Genomic DNA, 17500 nt, shown 5'->3' with positions numbered 1-17500 from the left:
CGCACTTGGCCTCTGGGCCGAGGGAGCTCCGTGTCGACCAGCGGGCCGGGGCGCACTTGGCCCCTGGGCCGACGGAGCTCCGCGTCGACCAGCCGGCCGGGGCCCGCTTGGGCGCCGCGCCGAGGGAGCTCCGGGTCGACCAGCCGGCCGGGGTCCGCTTGGCCTCTGGGCCGAGGGAGCTCCGGGTCGAGGGAGCGGCGGGTCGACCAGCTGGCCCGGCTTTGCTTGGCTTCGTCCCAATGGACTCTTCTATGGTCTTGTGTTCCCGGGCCGAATTGACCTCGGCGGCCGGAGTCGTCAGTACGACCCGTTCCCTGGCTTTTGCGTTTTCTTTTTAAGATGCGTTGAGTTTTTTCATTGCGGTTATGTGGGTGATGGGTGTGTGCCTTTCCTTTTCGTTTCACTGCCATAATACGGAGGGGTACTTTCAACATGGAGGGCGTGTGCGTGTGCGTGTGCGTGTGCGTGTGTGCGTGCGTGCGTGCGTGCGTGCGTGTGTAGGGGTACTTTCAACATGAAGGGGTGTGTGTGTGTGTGTGTGTGTGTGTGTGTGTGTGTGTGTGTACATGGTATGTGCGTCTTTCGTTTCTCCTGTTGCTGTACGGTGCTTTTCCCAAAAGAGCCGTCGTCGGGGTCACAAAAGGGGTTTCTCCTGGTATGCTGAAAGGTGGTGATAGGGACGGGGGTGGTGGCGTGTGTGGCGTGGCCTACTTGGACGCCGGGCCGCCAGAGCTCCGGGCCGACCACCGGGCCGGGGCCCACTTGGGCGCCGTGCCGAGAGAGCTCCGGGTCGACCAGCCGGCCGCGGCCCACTTGGGCGCCGCGCCGAGGGAGCTCCGGGTCGAGGAGGCAGCGGGTCGACCAGCTGGCCCGGCTTTGCCTGGCTTCGTCCCAATGGGTTGTTGTATGGTTTTGTGTTCCCGGGCCAAATTGACCTCGGCGGGCAGAGTCGCCAGTACGACCCGTTCCCTGGCTTTTGCGTTTTCTTTTTAAGATGCGTTGAGTTTTCTCGTTGCGGTTATGTGGGTGATGGGTGTGTGCCTTTCCTTTTTGTTTCACTGCCATAATACGGAGGGGTACTTTCAACATGAAGGGGTGGGGGGGTGTGCATGTTGTGTGCGTCTTTTGTTTTGCACACACCATGCGCGCACACACACACACAGGGGTACCTTCAATATGAAGGGGTGTGTGTGTGTGTGTGTGTGTGTGTGTGTGTGTGCGCGCGCGCGCGTGCGTGCGTGCGTGCGTCTTTTGTTTGTCCTGTTGCTGTACGGGGCTTTTCCCAAAAGAGCCGTCGTCGGGGTCACAAAAGGTGTTTCTCCTGGTATGCTGAAAGGTGGTGACAGGGACCGGGGTGACGGCGAGGTATTTCTCGGCGCGGGTGCTCGCGCCGCCTGACATTGGCCTGCGGTCCCCCTCTGATGGGAGAGCATTCCGCTGCCCCGTGGGTGGGAAGTCAAGAATCTTTCTCCCTCCCGTCCCCTCTCCTCCCGTCCGTCCGGTCGTCGTACCTCACCCAGGGACTTTCTGCAGAAGTGTTGTCGCGTCCCGTTCTCCTGTCCGCGTCGGTAACTGAGCGTAGAAATGCGCACTAGGACGGACCCTGTCTGGCAATGAGTCCCCGCCGGTCGCCCCCGGAGCCTCCCGTGCTGCGGCCGCCGGCTCTCTCGACAGCTGCCTGTCAGTTGCTCTTTTAGATGGTCCGGCGGGGGGCGGTCCGCCGGGCCGCCCGCCCCAACTCTTGAATGAATGCCCTCGGGCTGTGGAAGGAGGCTGCGTGGGAGGGGCACCTTGGGCCAGAGGTCACGGGGGAGGGTGGACGGCTAGCCAGTTCAAGAAACTTGCTTGATTGGGAGAGCAGGTGTTTGGACTCAAGTGGAATGGGCTTTTCCTCCTTTTTGGCCTTGTCACTTGGCATGGGGGGGATCTCCCTTCTCCCGCCAAGAGTTTCAAACAAAGACACGAGAGATCACCCGGATCCACGCACTCCGGTCAGGTTCAGAGCCAGAACGGCAAGGATCGAAGCTCTCCTGGTGACACCCAACCGCCTGCCCGCCAACTCGGAACACACTCCCCGGTCTGCCTGCCAAAGACAAGTGGCTGGATGGTGTTTGAGGGGAGGGTGGCAGATTCACGTTTCATGGGAGTGGTCTTGATCAACGGAGGTGATGAGCTCAGAAAAACACAAGCCCAGCCAAATGTTCAGGAGGGTGTCCATGCGTGTTGGTTGTTTTTGGCCTGACTCTGTGTCCCTGACCGCACCACCCAAAGGCACGCATCCCCGATTCTGTCTGTGTGTGTGTGTCTGTCTGTCTGTCTGTCTGTCTCTCTCTCTCTCTCTCTCTCTCTCTCTCTCTCTCTCTCTCTCTCTCTCTCTCTCTCTCTCTCTCTCTCTCTCTCTCTCTCTCTCTCTCTCTCTCTCTCTCTCTCTCTCTCTCTCTCTCTCTCTCTCTGACTGTGTTGTCCTTTGCATGACTGTGTGTGTGTCTGCCCCCGCGCGCCCCACACACACACACCTGGCACCCGTACACAACACACACACACGCCCCCGCACACCACACAAGCAACACATTGTGCACACCACAGACACACCCCACGCGTGACCCCCACACACAGCGGCCCCACACCACCCACGTCGCACACCACCCACCCCACCTCTCTCTGCTGTCCTTTCTGTGCGGCTAGGGGCAGAGTGTGGGGTGTGTGGGAGATATTCGTGGGGTGTCTGGGGTGTGCCTGTCACTGGTGCGGGTGGGAGGGGCCGTGGGCAGATACCCACACACACACACACACACACACACACCCTCTGACTGGGTTGTCCTTTGCCTGGGTGTGTCTCTGCCCGCCCCTTCTCGCACCCTCAGGCACACACCCACAGGCATACCCCACACACCCTGGCCCCCCCACACACACACACCAACCCCCCCCACACACACATACTCTCTGTGTTGTCCGTGGTGGGTGGGGGAGTGTGTGGCCGGGGCGTGAGCGAGTGGGGCGTGTGTGGCTATGCAGAGACACAGCCAGGCAAAGGACAACACAAGTAAGTGGTGCGTGCGTGAGTGTGTGTGTGTGTGTGGCTGTGTCTCTCTGCCCGCCCCGTCTCACTCGCACCACCCTGAGGCACACCCCCACACACCCCACACATACCCTCACACACCCCACCCCCACATACCACACACACACCCACAACACAGCACAGTGCCCCCACACACGCAACACCTGTGCATGCCACAGACACGCCACGCCACACCACACCACACCCACTGTGTGTGTGTGTGTGTGTGTGTGTGTGCTCCTGTTCCTCGTTTGCTTTCTCCTTCCCTTCCTCGTCGTCCCTCTGCCCCTCCCCTCCCTCCCTCCACCTTCACAGGACAGGAGTGCCTTTAGATGAGTTAATACACCCTTGACATGATTTCTACAGTCTGACCTGTCCCTCGCTGCAGACGAGCAAACCGACAACAACTGAAAGCAATGGTGTTTGCCACTTGGGGCATACCTTCCACAGGCTCCAGTGATTGACACGCCACCCACTTCCCCGAGCCAATCCTAGGAGCCTTCACCCAAGGCTCTTGCAGACATTCTTCACATCTGTCAGTCCTTCCAAGTCACCCGCCATCATCAGGCGAGGTGTAGAGAACCGATGGAAAAACTGGAGGAATGACTTCTTCCATGGGGTGGGAGGAAATGAGGAAGGAGTAGGATGCTAAAGGTGGGATGCCTGGCTTCTTGACGAAGCGAGGATCGATCGGGGTGGGGGTGGGAAGAGGGGCAGGACTGTCAACTTAGGAGGTCCGGTTAACACGTTGCACATATAAATGGTACATCAAGACAATCAAACAAGCCCCCCATCAAAGTGCTTACAGGGCAGGTAGTAAAAAAAAAAAAAACAAAACAAAACAAAAAAACACAAAAAACAAGCACCCCACTATGCAGCCCAGGAGAGTGTAGACTTACGACTTTGCATTAACCTCTAAGGGGAAAGAATCTGAAAACCTGACGCGACGAACACGACTTTGTAAACCCACTCGATACTTCATTGCTGCCATAAGGGTGGTGTCATTTGCATATCTCAGGGGATTGGTACTTCTCCGGGCAACCTCGATTCCAGCTTGTGCTTCATCCCACCCAGCGTTTCTCATGATGTGTACTCACTCAGCATGTAAGCTGGATAAGCAGGGTGACAACATATACAGCCTTGATGGACTCCTTTCCCTATTTGGAACCACTCTGTTGTGTTCCATGTCTACTTGTGACCTGCAGAAATACCGGGGTTTTGTTTGTTTGTGTTTTGTTTTGTTTTGTTTTTTTAATTCCCTAACCTGAATGAAACAGCAAGAGAGACAGAGAGAAGAGGGAGGGGGAGGGGGAGGGGGAGGGGGAGGGGGACGGGGAGGGGGACGGGGAGGGGGTGGGCTAAGTAAGTAAATAAATAAATATAAATAAATAAATAAGAAAAGGACCCTACCGTTCACTCTGTTGCTTTCCACACACAAAGCAAAAACAGAGGCCCCAAAGGACACAATGTTTACAATGTGAATTTTGAAAGAGGGACATCCCCTTTGGTCACTTCATACACTCCCCCTATCAGCAGGATGCAATCGTTTCTGTTTTTCCCTCTACCTGGTCCTTCCAGACTTCAGAAGCTCTCAGCGAGGGTTCTTATCGCCTTGGCGATAGAGTGATTTTTTCCACACGTTCCTTAGGGGCCCGGAGGATGTTTCCGTGAAGCGGGGGATACACACTTCTGGATAGGAGAGTCCTGTGCTACGTGTGGTTTGTTCCTTTCTTTGCGTGTGGCTCTTCACCCGAGAGGGGGACTGGGTCCTGAAGTTTTCCGAGTGGCCTCCGATATCTGGGGGCAACCCTCTCTGGGGGAAACATGTCCCATGTTCTCTTGCCCTGCTGACGGAGAACTCAAAAGGCCCTGTGCCTGAAGCCCTGCGGATGGAAGCTAGAGGACTTGGTGAACATTTCTGACAGAGCTTCCCCGCTGGCTCACACAGTCTAGAGTCTGCGTGCCATGTCTCTGACTGCCTGCACCCACAGGCGCACCCCACACACCCATGCTGCACACACACACGGCCCCACGTGGCACCCGTACCCAGCACACACACACACACCACTCATCCCCACACACGCAACACACCTGTGCACACCACAGACACACCCCACGTATACCCACAGACACCACACGCGTACCCGCACACACCACACACACACCCTCCCCCCACACACCACACACACCGGCCTCACACCACCCCCTCACCCACCCACTCACTCACTCACTCACTCACTCACTCACTCAGTCACTCACTCCCTCCCTCCCTCTGACTGTGTTGTCCTTTCTGTGTGGGGGTGGGCCTGCGGGGGGGGGGGGCGGTGTGTGTGTGTGTGTGGGGGTAGGCGTGGGGTGTGTGGGAAGTTCCTGTCGCTGGTTCGGGCGTGAGGTGCCGTGGGCAGATACACACACGCACACACACACACGCACACACACACACACACACACACTCTGGGTTGTCCTTTGCCTGGCTGTGTCTCTGCCCGCCCCCTCTCAAATTCGCACCACTGACAGGCACACCCCACACACACCACACACACAACACCTGCGCACGCCACACAGACACACCACACCCCACCACACACACACACACACACACACACACACACACACACGCTGTGTTGTCCTCTGCCTGGCTGTGTCTCTCTGCCCGCCCTCTCTCACACTCGCACCACCCTGAGGCACACCCCACACGCATCCCCACCCCCCCTGCTCCCCCCCCCCCGCCCCCACACACACTCTGTGTTGTCCTTTGCGTGTGTGGTGTGGGGCGCGGGTGTGGGGGGGATTGTGGTGGGGGGGTGTGGGTGCGGGGAGTGCGGGGTGAGTGTGGGTGCGGGGAGCGCGGGGTGTGTGGGTATGCGTGGGATGTGCCTCCGGGTGTTGCGAGTGTGAGAGCGGGCGGGCAGAGGGACACAGCCAGACACACACCCATGCACACACTCTGTGTTGTTCTTTGCCTGGCTGTGTCTCTCTGCCCGCCCCCTCTCCCACTCGCACCACCCGGAGGCACACCCCACACACCCCACGCATATCCACACACACTACGCCCCCACACACCACACACAACACACTCCCCCCCACACACCACACACGCACCACCTGCGCATGCCACAGACACACCACACCACACCACACACACACACACACACACTGTGTGTGTGTTCGTGTTCGTGTTCCTCGCTTTCTCCTTCCCTTCCTCATTGTCCCTCTGCCCCTCCCGCCCCTCCCTCCACCTTCACAGGACAGGAGTGCCTTTAAGATGAGCCTGCCTGTTGTTAATACACCCTTGACATGAAGATTTCTACACTCTGACCTGTCACGCCTGTAACCTGGGGGGTGGTCAAACCTCCTTGGTACGCTAGGTATATAGCTTTCTCCGTGGAAGGTGGAAGCCTTCCTTCCGTCCCTCGCTGCAGACGAGCAAACCGACAACAACTGAAAGCAACGGTGTTTGCCACTTGGGGCATACCTTCCACAGTCTCTAGTGATTGACACGCCACCCACTTCCCCGAGCCAATCCTAGGAGCCTTCACCCAAGGCTCTTGCAGACATTCTTCACATCTGTCAGTCCTTCCAAGTCACCCGCCATCATCAGGCGAGGTGTAGAGAACCGATGGAAAAACTGGAGGAATGACTTCTCCCATGGGGTGGGAGGAAATGAGGAAGGAGTAGGATGCTAAAGGTGGGATGCCTGACTTCTTGACGAAGCGAGGATCGATCGGGGGGGGGGGGCAGGACTGTGAACTCAGGAGGCCCGGTTGAACACGTGCACATATAAATGGTACATCAAGACAATCAACAAGCACCCCATCAAAGTACTTACAGGGCAGGTAGTAAAACAAACAAACAAACAAACAAAACACACACACACACAAACACAAAAACAAGCACCCCACTATGCAGCCCAGGAGAGTGTAGACTTATGACTTTACATTAACCTCTAAGGGAAAAGAATCTGAAAACCTGACGCGACGAACACGACTTTGTAAACCCACTCGATACTTCATTGCTGCAATAAGGGTGGTGTCATTTGCATATCTCAGGGGATTGGTACTTCTCCGGGCAACCTCGATTCCAGCTTGTGCTTCATCCCACCCAGCGTTTCTCATGATGTGTACTCACTCAGCATGTAAGCTGGATAAGCATGGTGACAACATATACAGCCTTGATGGACTCCTTTCCCTATTTGGAACCACTCTGTTGTGTTCCATGTCTACTTGTGACCTGCAGAAATACCGGGGTTTTGTTTGTTTGTGTTTTGTTTTGTTTTGTTTTTTTGATTCCCTAACCTGAATGAAACAGCAAGAGAGACAGAGAGAAGACGGAGGGGGAGGGGGACGGGGAGCGGGTGGGCTAAGTAAGTAAGTAAGTAAGTAAGTAAATAAATAAATATAAATAAATAAATAAGAAAAGGACCCTACCGTTCACTCTGTTGCTTTCCACACACAAAGCAAAAACAGAGGACCCAAAGGACACAATGTTTACAATGTGAATTTTGAAAGAGGGACATCCCCTTTGGTCACTTCATACACTACCCCTATCAGCAGGATGCAATCGTTTCTGTTTTTCCCTCTACCTGGTCCTTCCAGACTTCAGAAGCTCTCAGCGAGGGTTCTTATCGCCTTGGCGATAGGGTGATTTTTTCCACACGTTCCTTAGGGGCCCGGAGGATGTTTCCGTGAAGCGGGGGATACACACTTCTGGATAGGAGAGTCCTGTGCTACGTGTGGTTTGTTCCTTTCTTTGCGTGTGGCTCTTCACCCGAGAGGGGGACTGGGTCCTGAAGTTTTCCGAGTGGCCTCCGATATCTGGGGGCAACCCTCTCTGGGGGGAAACATGTCCCATGTTCTCTTGCCCTGCTGACGGAGAACTCAAAGGGCCCTGTGCCTGAAGCCCTGCGGATGGAAGCTAGAGGACTTGGTGAACATTTCTGACAGAGCTTCCCCGCTGGCTCACACAGTCTAGAGTCTGCGTGCCATGTCTCTGACTGCCTGCACCCACAGGCGCATCCCACACACCCATGCTGCACACACACACGGCCCCACGTGGCACCCGTACCCAGCACACACACACACACCACACATCCCCACACACGCAACACACCTGTGCACACCACAGACACACCCCACGTATACCCACAGACACCACACGCGTACCCGCACACACCACACACACACCCTCCCCCCACACACCACACACACCGGCCTCACACCACCCACTCACCCACCCACTCACTCACTCACTCACTCACTCACTCACTCAGTCACTCACTCCCTCCCTCCCTCTGACTGTGTTGTCCTTTCTGTGTGGGGGTGGGCCTGCGGGGGGTGGGGGGGCGGTGTGTGTGTGTGTGTGGGGGTAGGCGTGGGGTGTGTGGGAAGTTCCTGTCGCTGGTTCGGGCGTGAGGTGCCGTGGGCAGATACACACACACACACACACACACGCACACACACACACACACACACACTCTGGGTTGTCCTTTGCCTGGCTGTGTCTCTGCCCGCCCCCTCTCAAATTCGCACCACTGACAGGCACACCCCACACACACCACACACACAACACCTGCGCACGCCACACAGACACACCACACCACACACACACACACACACACGCTGTGTTGTCCTCTGCCTGGCTGTGTCTCTCTGCCCGCCCTCTCTCACACTCGCACCACCCTGAGGCACACACCACACGCATCCCCACACCCCCTGCTCCCCCCCCCCCCGCCCCCACACACACTCTGTGTTGTCCTTTGCGTGTGTGGTGTGGGGCGCGGGTGTGGGGGGGATTGTGGTGGGGGGGGTGTGGGTGCGGGGAGTGCGGGGTGAGTGTGGGTGCGGGGAGCGCGGGGTGTGTGGGTATGCGTGGGATGTGCCTCCGGGTGTTGCGAGTGTGAGAGCGGGCGGGCAGAGGGACACAGCCAGACACACACCCATGCACACACTCTGTGTTGTTCTTTGCCTGGCTGTGTCTCTCTGCCCGCCCCCTCTCACACTCGCACCACCCGGAGGCACACCCCACACACCCCACGCATATCCACACACACTACGCCCCCACACACCACACACAACACACTCCCCCCCACACACCACACACGCAACACCTGCGCATGCCACAGACACACCACACCACACCACACCACACACACACACACACTGTGTGTGTGTTCGTGTTCGTGTTCCTCGCTTTCTCCTTCCCTTCCTCATTGTCCCTCTGCCCCTCCCCCCCCTCCCTCCACCTTCACAGGACAGGAGTGCCTTTAAGATGAGCCTGCCTGTTGTTAATACACCCTTGACATGAAGATTTCTACACTCTGACCTGTCACGCCTGTAACCTGGGGGGTGGTCAAACCTCCTTGGTACGCTAGGTATATAGCTTTCTCCGTGGAAGGTGGAAGCCTTCCTTCCGTCCCTCGCTGCAGACGAGCAAACCGACAACAACTGAAAGCAACGGTGTTTGCCACTTGGGGCATACCGTCCACAGTCTCTAGTGATTGACACGCCACCCACTTCCCCGAGCCAATCCTAGGAGCCTTCACCCAAGGCTCTTGCAGACATTCTTCACATCTGTCAGTCCTTCCCAGTCACCCGCCATCATCAGGCGAGGTGTAGAGAACCGATGGAAAAACTGGAGGAATGACTTCTTCCATGGGGTGGGAGGAAATGAGGAAGGAGTAGGATGCTAAAGGTGGGATGCCTGACTTCTTGACGAAGCGAGGATCGATCGGGGGGGGGGGCAGGACTGTGAACTCAGGAGGTCCGGTTGAACACGTGCACATATAAATGGTACATCAAGACAATCAACAAGCACCCCATCAAAGTACTTACAGGGCAGGTAGTAAAACAAACAAACAAACAAACAAAACACACACACCCACACACACAAAAACAAGCACCCCACTATGCAGCCCAGGAGAGTGTAGACTTATGACTTTACATTAACCTCGAAGGGAAAAGAATCTGAAAACCTGACGCGACGAACACGACTTTGTAAACCCACTCGATACTTCATTGCTGCCATAAGGGTGGTGTCATTTGCATATCTCAGGGGATTGGTACTTCTCCGGGCAACCTCGATTCCAGCTTGTGCTTCATTCCACCCAGCGTTTCTCATGATGTGTACTCACTCAGCATGTAAGCTGGATAAGCAGGGTGACAACATATACAGCCTTGATGGACTCCTTTCCCTATTTGGAACCACTCTGTTGTGTTCCATGTCTACTTGAAAAGCGAGAGAGACAGAGAGAAGACGGAGGGATGGGCGGGCGGGCCAAGTAAATAAATAAATAAAAATAAAATAAATAAGAAAAGGACCCTACCGTTCAATCTGTTGCTTTCCACACACAAAGCAAAAACAGAGGACCCAACGGACACAATGTTTACAATGTGAATTTTGAAAGAGGGACATCCCCTTTGGTCACTTCATACACTACCCCTATCAGCAGAATGCAATCGTTTCTGTTTTTCCCTCTACCTGGTCCTTCCAGACTTCAGAAGCTCTCAGCGAGGGTTCTTATCGCCTTGGCGATAGAGTGATTTTTTTCCACACGTTCCTTAGGGGCCCGGAGGATGTTTCCGTGAAGCGGGGGATACACACTTCTGGATAGGAGAGTCCTGTGCTACGTGTGGTTTGTTCTTTTCTTTGCGTGTGGCTCTTCACCCGAGAGGGGGACTGGGTCCTGCAGTTTTCCGAGTGGCCTCCGATATCTGGGGGCAACCCTCTCTGGGGGGAAACATGTCCCATGTTCTCTTGCCCTGCTGACGGAGAACTCAAAAGGCCCTGTGCCTGAAGCCCTGCGGATGGAAGCTAGAGGACTTGGTGAACATTTCCGACAGAGCTTCCCCGCTGGCTCACACGGTCAAGAATCTGCCTGCGATGCAGGAGACCCGGGTTCCATCCCCGGGCCAGGAAGGTCTCCTGGAGAAGGACATGGCAACCCGCTCCAGTCCCCAACTCTGACGTCTAGACATCTCCTTGACTGACTCCCCCTCCACCGACTGGTTTCGAATGAATCCACTCCAGGGATGAACCGGTGTGTTTCCTTGCTTTCCCTACAAGTGCCTCTGAGGAAAAAAGTTACCTGCTTGCTTGCACCCCAGGCCTGCTTTCCCGAACCTGTCTGTGGACCTCACAGCCTCCTGAGAGGAGATACGATAACTGTTTCACTGAATGGAGGATCTGTGCTCAGAAACTCTCTCCACGACATGGAGGCCCGTACTAACTAACCTATTTGGTCCTTCCCTCGTTCCTTCCTTCTTTCCTTCTGGATTTGTTGTTGTTGTTGTTGTTCCCCCCTTTCTCCCCCCCCCCCTTTTTTTTTGGGGGGGGGGGACTTCTCTCTCAGGTCCATGCACACGCACACGCGCCGTTTCTCACGTACACGCGTACATGCATGCACTCACACACACAGTCACCAGTTCAGCTTTTCATGGGTTTCAGGGAAGTGTCAGAGGAGGGAACTGCTGGGGTCCGGAGCAGGCCGCCCACCCCACCCCACCCCACCCCACCCCACCTCACATGAACCTCCATGTCCTGTGGAGTGTTTTGGACTCAAGTGACTTAAGAACCAAGAACCGGCCAGCGCCAGAGGAACGCTCCGCCCCTCCATCCTTCTCTGTCTCTCTGAAGGCAGGCAGGAATGAAAACCTCCTTCCACGGAGGAAGATGTCAAGTGATGATGGCTGCTTGGACGCACGTCCGTGATCCTCACATGCATGAGTGGGGTTTCCTGGGTTACGAAAAGGAAGAGACTTCTTTGGCCTGACACAAGGCGAAGTTTGTCCCTCAGCCTCCCGCCCCCCCCCCCCCAGCCCCCTTCCTCCGCGCGGTGCCCAAGGGGCAGCCTCAAGGTGGGGAAATGGAGAAATGGGGGTGGGGCGGATCACCATTCAATAGAGAGAAGCTCGAGGCAAGGTCAAAGGCTCTGACTTGACTGGAAAGCTTTCTGCATTTGAATGAAGCTATCTGACGAGGCCCTGCAGGGGGAGGGTGGGGGTGGGGCCCACAGACAATAGCCCCTGCCTGCCTGCCTGCCTGCCTGCCGGGCTGAGGAGGCCCTCTGGCGGCGGTGGCGGGGCCATGCCCCCGACTCCTGCAACTCGGTCCCCTCAAGGAAACTTCTGGGGTGACTCCCTTGTCCAGGGAGTCATCAAAGTTGGCCTGTTTCTGAAAAGGGCCCGAGTCACAGCTGTGACAGAGTCCCTGGATCTCTTCTTGACACATGGATTGACCTGCACCCTCCCATCCTGTCAGATCCTTTGGACACTCTCAAAGAGGTCTTTGGCCTGGGCCAGAAAACAAGCCAAGATAAACAAATACGTTTTTGTCTGTTTTTTTTTTTTTTGAACAGGGCGAAAACGATGCAGGGCCGTGGATCAGAGAGAAACTTGCTCCTCGGGCGGGAGGGGCAGAGGGACAATGAGGAAGGGAGGGAGAAAGCGAGGAACACGAACACGAACACACACACAGTGTGTGTGTGTGTGTGGTGTGGTGTGGTGTGGTGTGTCTGTGGCATGCGCAGGTGTTGCGTGTGTGGTGTGTGGGGGGGAGTGTGTTGTGTGTGGTGTGTGGGGGCGTAGTGTGTGTGGATATGCGTGGGGTGTGTGGGGTGTGCCTCCGGGTGGTGCGAGTGTGAGAGGGGGCGGGCAGAGAGACACAGCCAGGCAAAGAACAACACAGAGTGTGTGCATGGGTGTGTGTCTGGCTGTGTCCCTCTGCCCGCCCGCTCTCACACTCGCAACACCCGGAGGCACATCCCACGCATACCCACACACCCCGCGCTCCCCGCACCCACCCTCACCCCGCACTCCCCGCACCCACACCCCCCCCACCACAATCCCCCCCACACCCGCGCCCCACACCACACACGCAAAGGACAACACAGAGTGTGTGTGGGGGCGGGGGGGGGGGAGCAGGGGGTGTGGGGATGCGTGTGGTGTGTGCCTCAGGGTGGTGCGAGTGTGAGAGAGGGCGGGCAGAGAGACACAGCCAGGCAGAGGACAACCCAGCGTGTGTGTGTGTGTGTGTGTGTGCGTGTGTGTGTGTGTGTGTGTGTATCTGCCCACGGCACCTCACGCCCGAACCAGCGACAGGAACTTCCCCCACACCCCACGCCTACCCCCACACACACACACACACCGCCCCCCCCCCCCCGCAGGCCCACCCCCACACAGAAAGGACAACACAGTCAGAGGGAGGGAGGGAGTGAGTGACTGAGTGAGTGAGTGAGTGAGTGAGTGAGTGGGTGGGTGAGTGGGTGGTGTGAGGCCGGTGTGTGTGGTGTTTGGGGGGAGGGTGTGTGTGTGGTGTGTGCGGGTACGCGTGTGGTGTCTGTGGGTATACGTGGGGTGTGTCTGTGGTGTGCACAGGTGTGTTGCGTGTGTGGGGATGTGTGGTGTGTGTGTGTGTGCTGGGTACGGGTGCCACGTGGGGCCGTGTGTGTGTGCAGCACGGGTGTGTGGGATGCGCCTGTGGGTGCAGGCAGTCAGAGACATGGCACGCAGACTCTAGACTGTGTGAGCCAGCGGGGAAGCTCTGTCAGAAATGTTCACCAAGTCCTCTAGCTTCCATCCGCAGGGCTTCAGGCACAGGGCCTTTTGAGTTCTCCGTCAGCAGGGCAAGAGAACATGGGACATGTTTCCCCCCCAGAGAGGGTTGCCCCCAGATATCGGAGGCCACTCGGAAAACTTCAGGACCCAGTCCCCCTCTCGGGTGAAGAGCCACACGCAAAGAAAAGAACAAACCACACGTAGCACAGGACTCTCCTATCCAGAAGTGTGTATCCCCCGCTTCACGGAAACATCCTCCGGGCCCCTAAGGAACGTGTGGAAAAAAATCACTCTATCGCCAAGGCGATAAGAACCCTCGCTGAGAGCTTCTGAAGTCTGGAAGGACCAGGTAGAGGGAAAAACAGAAACGATTGCATCCTGCTGATAGGGGTAGTGTATGAAGTGACCAAAGGGGATGTCCCTCTTTCAAAATTCACATTGTAAACATTGTGTCCTTTGGGTCCTCTGTTTTTGCTTTGTGTGTGGAAAGCAACAGAGTGAACGGTAGGGTCCTTTTCTTATTTATTTATTTATATTTATTTATTTACTTACTTAGCCCCCCCGCTCCCCGTCCCCCTCCCCGTCCCCCTCCCCCTCCCCCTCCCCCTCCCCCTCCCTCTTCTCTCTGTCTCTCTTGCTGTTTCATTCAGGTTAAGGAATTAAAAAAACAAAACAAAACAAAACACAAACAAACAAAACCCCGGTATTTCTGCAGGTCACAAGTAGACATGGAACACAACAGAGTGGTTCCAAATAGGGAAAGGAGTCCATCAAGGCTGTATATGTTGTCACCCTGCTTATCCAGCTTACATGCTGAGTGAGTACACATCATGAGAAACGCTGGGTGGGATGAAGCACAAGCTGGAATCGAGGTTGCCCGGAGAAGTACCAATCCCCTGAGATATGCAAATGACACCACCCTTATGGCAGCAATGAAGTATCGAGTGGGTTTACAAAGTCGTGTTCGTCGCGTCAGGTTTTCAGATTCTTTCCCCTTAGAGGTTAATGCAAAGTCATAAGTCTACACTCTCCTGGGCTGCATAGTGGGGTGCTTGTTTTTTGTGTTTTTTTATTTTGTTTTGTTTTGTTTTGTTTTTACTACCTGCCCTGTAAGCACTTTGATGGGGTGCTTGTTTGATTGTCTTGATGTACCATTTATATGTGCAACGTGTTAACCGGACCTCCTAAGTTGACAGTCCTGCCCCTCTTCCCACCCCCACCCCGATCGATCCTCGCTTCGTCAAGAAGTCAGGCATCCCACCTTTAGCATCCTACTCCTTCCTCATTTCCTCCCACCCCATGGAAGAAGTCATTCCTCCAGTTTTTCCATCGGTTCTCTACACCTCGCCTGATGATGGCGGGTGACTTGGAAGGACTGACAGATGTGAAGAATGTCTGCAAGAGCCTTGGGTGAAGGCTCCTAGGATTGGCTCGGGGAAGTGGGTGGCGTGTCAATCACTGGAGCCTGTGGAAGGTATGCCCCAAGTGGCAAACACCATTGCTTTCAGTTGTTGTCGGTTTGCTCGTCTGCAGCGAGGGACAGGTCAGACTGTAGAAATCATGTCAAGGGTGTATTAACTCATCTAAAGGCACTCCTGTCCTGTGAAGGTGGAGGGAGGGAGGGGAGGGGCAGAGGGACGACGAGGAAGGGAAGGAGAAAGCAAACGAGGAACAGGAGCACACACACACACACACACACACACACACAGTGGGTGTGGTGTGGTGTGGCGTGGCGTGTCTGTGGCATGCACAGGTGTTGCGTGTGTGGGGGCACTGTGCTGTGTTGTGGGGTGTGTGTGTGGTATGTGGGGGTGGGGTGTGTGAGGGTATGTGTGGGGTGTGTGGGGGTGTGCCTCAGGGTGGTGCGAGTGAGACGGGGCGGGCAGAGAGACACAGCCACACACACACACACACTCACGCACGCACCACTTACTTGTGTTGTCCTTTGCCTGGCTGTGTCTCTGCATAGCCACACACGCCCCACTCGCTCACGCCCCGGCCACACACTCCCCCACCCACCACGGACAACACAGAGAGTATGTGTGTGTGGGGGGGGTTGGTGTGTGGGTGTGGGGGGGCCAGGGTGTGTGGGGTATGCCTGTGGGTGTGTGCCTGAGGGTGCGAGAAGGGGCGGGCAGAGACACACCCAGGCAAAGGACAACCCAGTCAGAGGGTGTGTGTGTGTGTGTGTGTGTGTGTGTGTATCTGCCCACGGCCCCTCCCACCCGCACCAGTGACAGGCACACCCCAGACACCCCACGCATATCTCCCACACACCCCACACTCTGCCCCTAGCCGCACAGAAAGGACAGCAGAGAGAGGTGGGGTGGGTGGTGTGCGACGTGGGTGGTGTGGGGCCGCTGTGTGTGGGGGTCACGCGTGGGGTGTGTCTGTGGTGTGCACAATGTGTTGCTTGTGTGGTGTGCGGGGGCGTGTGTGTGTGTTGTGTACGGGTGCCAGGTGTGTGTGTGGGGGGCGCGCGGGGGCAGACACACACACAGTCATGCAAAGGACAACACAGTCAGAGAGAGAGAGAGAGAGAGAGACAGACACACACACACACACAGAGACAGAATCGGGGATGCGTGCCTTTGGGTGGTGCGGTCAGAGACACAGAGTCAGGCCAAAAACAACCAACCCGCATGGACACCCTCCTGAACATTTGGCTGGGCTTGTGTTTTTCTGAGCTCATCACCTCCGTTGATCAAGACCACTCCCATGAAACGTGAATCTGCCACCCTCCCCTCAAACACCATCCAGCCACTTGTCTTTGGCAGGCAGACCGGGGAGTGTGTTCCGAGTTGGCGGGCAGGCGGTTGGGTGTCACCCGGAGAGCTTCGATCCTTGCCGTTCTGGCTCTGAACCTGACCGGAGTGAGTGGATCCGGGTGATCTCTCGTGTCTTTGTTTGAAACTCTTGGCGGGAGAAGGGAGATCCCCCCCATGCCAAGTGACAAGGCCAAAAAGGAGGAAAAGCCCATTCCACTTGAGTCCAAACACCTGCTCTCCCAATCAAGCAAGTTTCTTGAACTGGCTAGCCGTCCACCCTCCCCCGTGACCTCTGGCCCAAGGTGCCCCTCCCACGCAGCCTCCTTCCACAGCCCGAGGGCATTCCTTCAAGAGTTGGGGCGGGCGGCCCGGCGGACCGCCCCCCGCCGGACCATCTAAAAGAGCAACTGACAGGCAGCTGTCGAGAGAGCCGGCGGCCGCAGCACGGGAGCGCCGGGGGCGACCGGCGGGGACTCATTGCCAGACAGGGTCCGTCCTAGTGCGCATTTCTACGCTCAGTCACCGACGCGGACAGGAGAACGGGACGCGACAACACTTCTGCAGAAAGTCCCTGGGTGAGGTACGACGACCGGACGGACGGGAGGAGAGGGGACGGGAGGGAGAAAGATTCTTGACTTCCCACCCACGGGGCAGCGGAATGCTCTCCCATCAGAGGGGGACCGCAGGCCAATGTCAGGCGGCGCGAGCACCCGCGCCGAGAAATACCTCGCCGTCACCCCGGTCCCTGTCACCACCTTTCAGCATACCAGGAGAAACACCTTTTGTGACCCCGACGACGGCTCTTTTGGGAAAAGCCCCGTACAGCAACAGGACACACAAAAGACGCACGCACGCACGCACGCGCGCGCGCGCACACACACACACACACACACACACACACACACACCCCTTCATATTGAAGGTACCCCTGTGTGTGTGTGTGCGCGCATGGTGTGTGCAAAACAAAAGACGCACACAACATGCACACCCCCCCACCCCTTCATGTTGAAAGTACCCCTCCGTATTATGGCAGTGAAACAAAAAGGAAAGGCACACACCCATCACCCACATAGCCGCAACGAGAAAACTCAACGCATCTTAAAAAGAAAACGCAAATGCCAGAG

Source organism: Cervus canadensis, chromosome 3 (genome assembly GCF_019320065.1).
Source record: "Cervus canadensis isolate Bull #8, Minnesota chromosome 3, ASM1932006v1, whole genome shotgun sequence".
NCBI classification, from domain to species: Eukaryota; Metazoa; Chordata; class Mammalia; order Artiodactyla; family Cervidae; genus Cervus; species Cervus canadensis.
Note: the sequence above shows the minus strand (reverse complement) of the source record.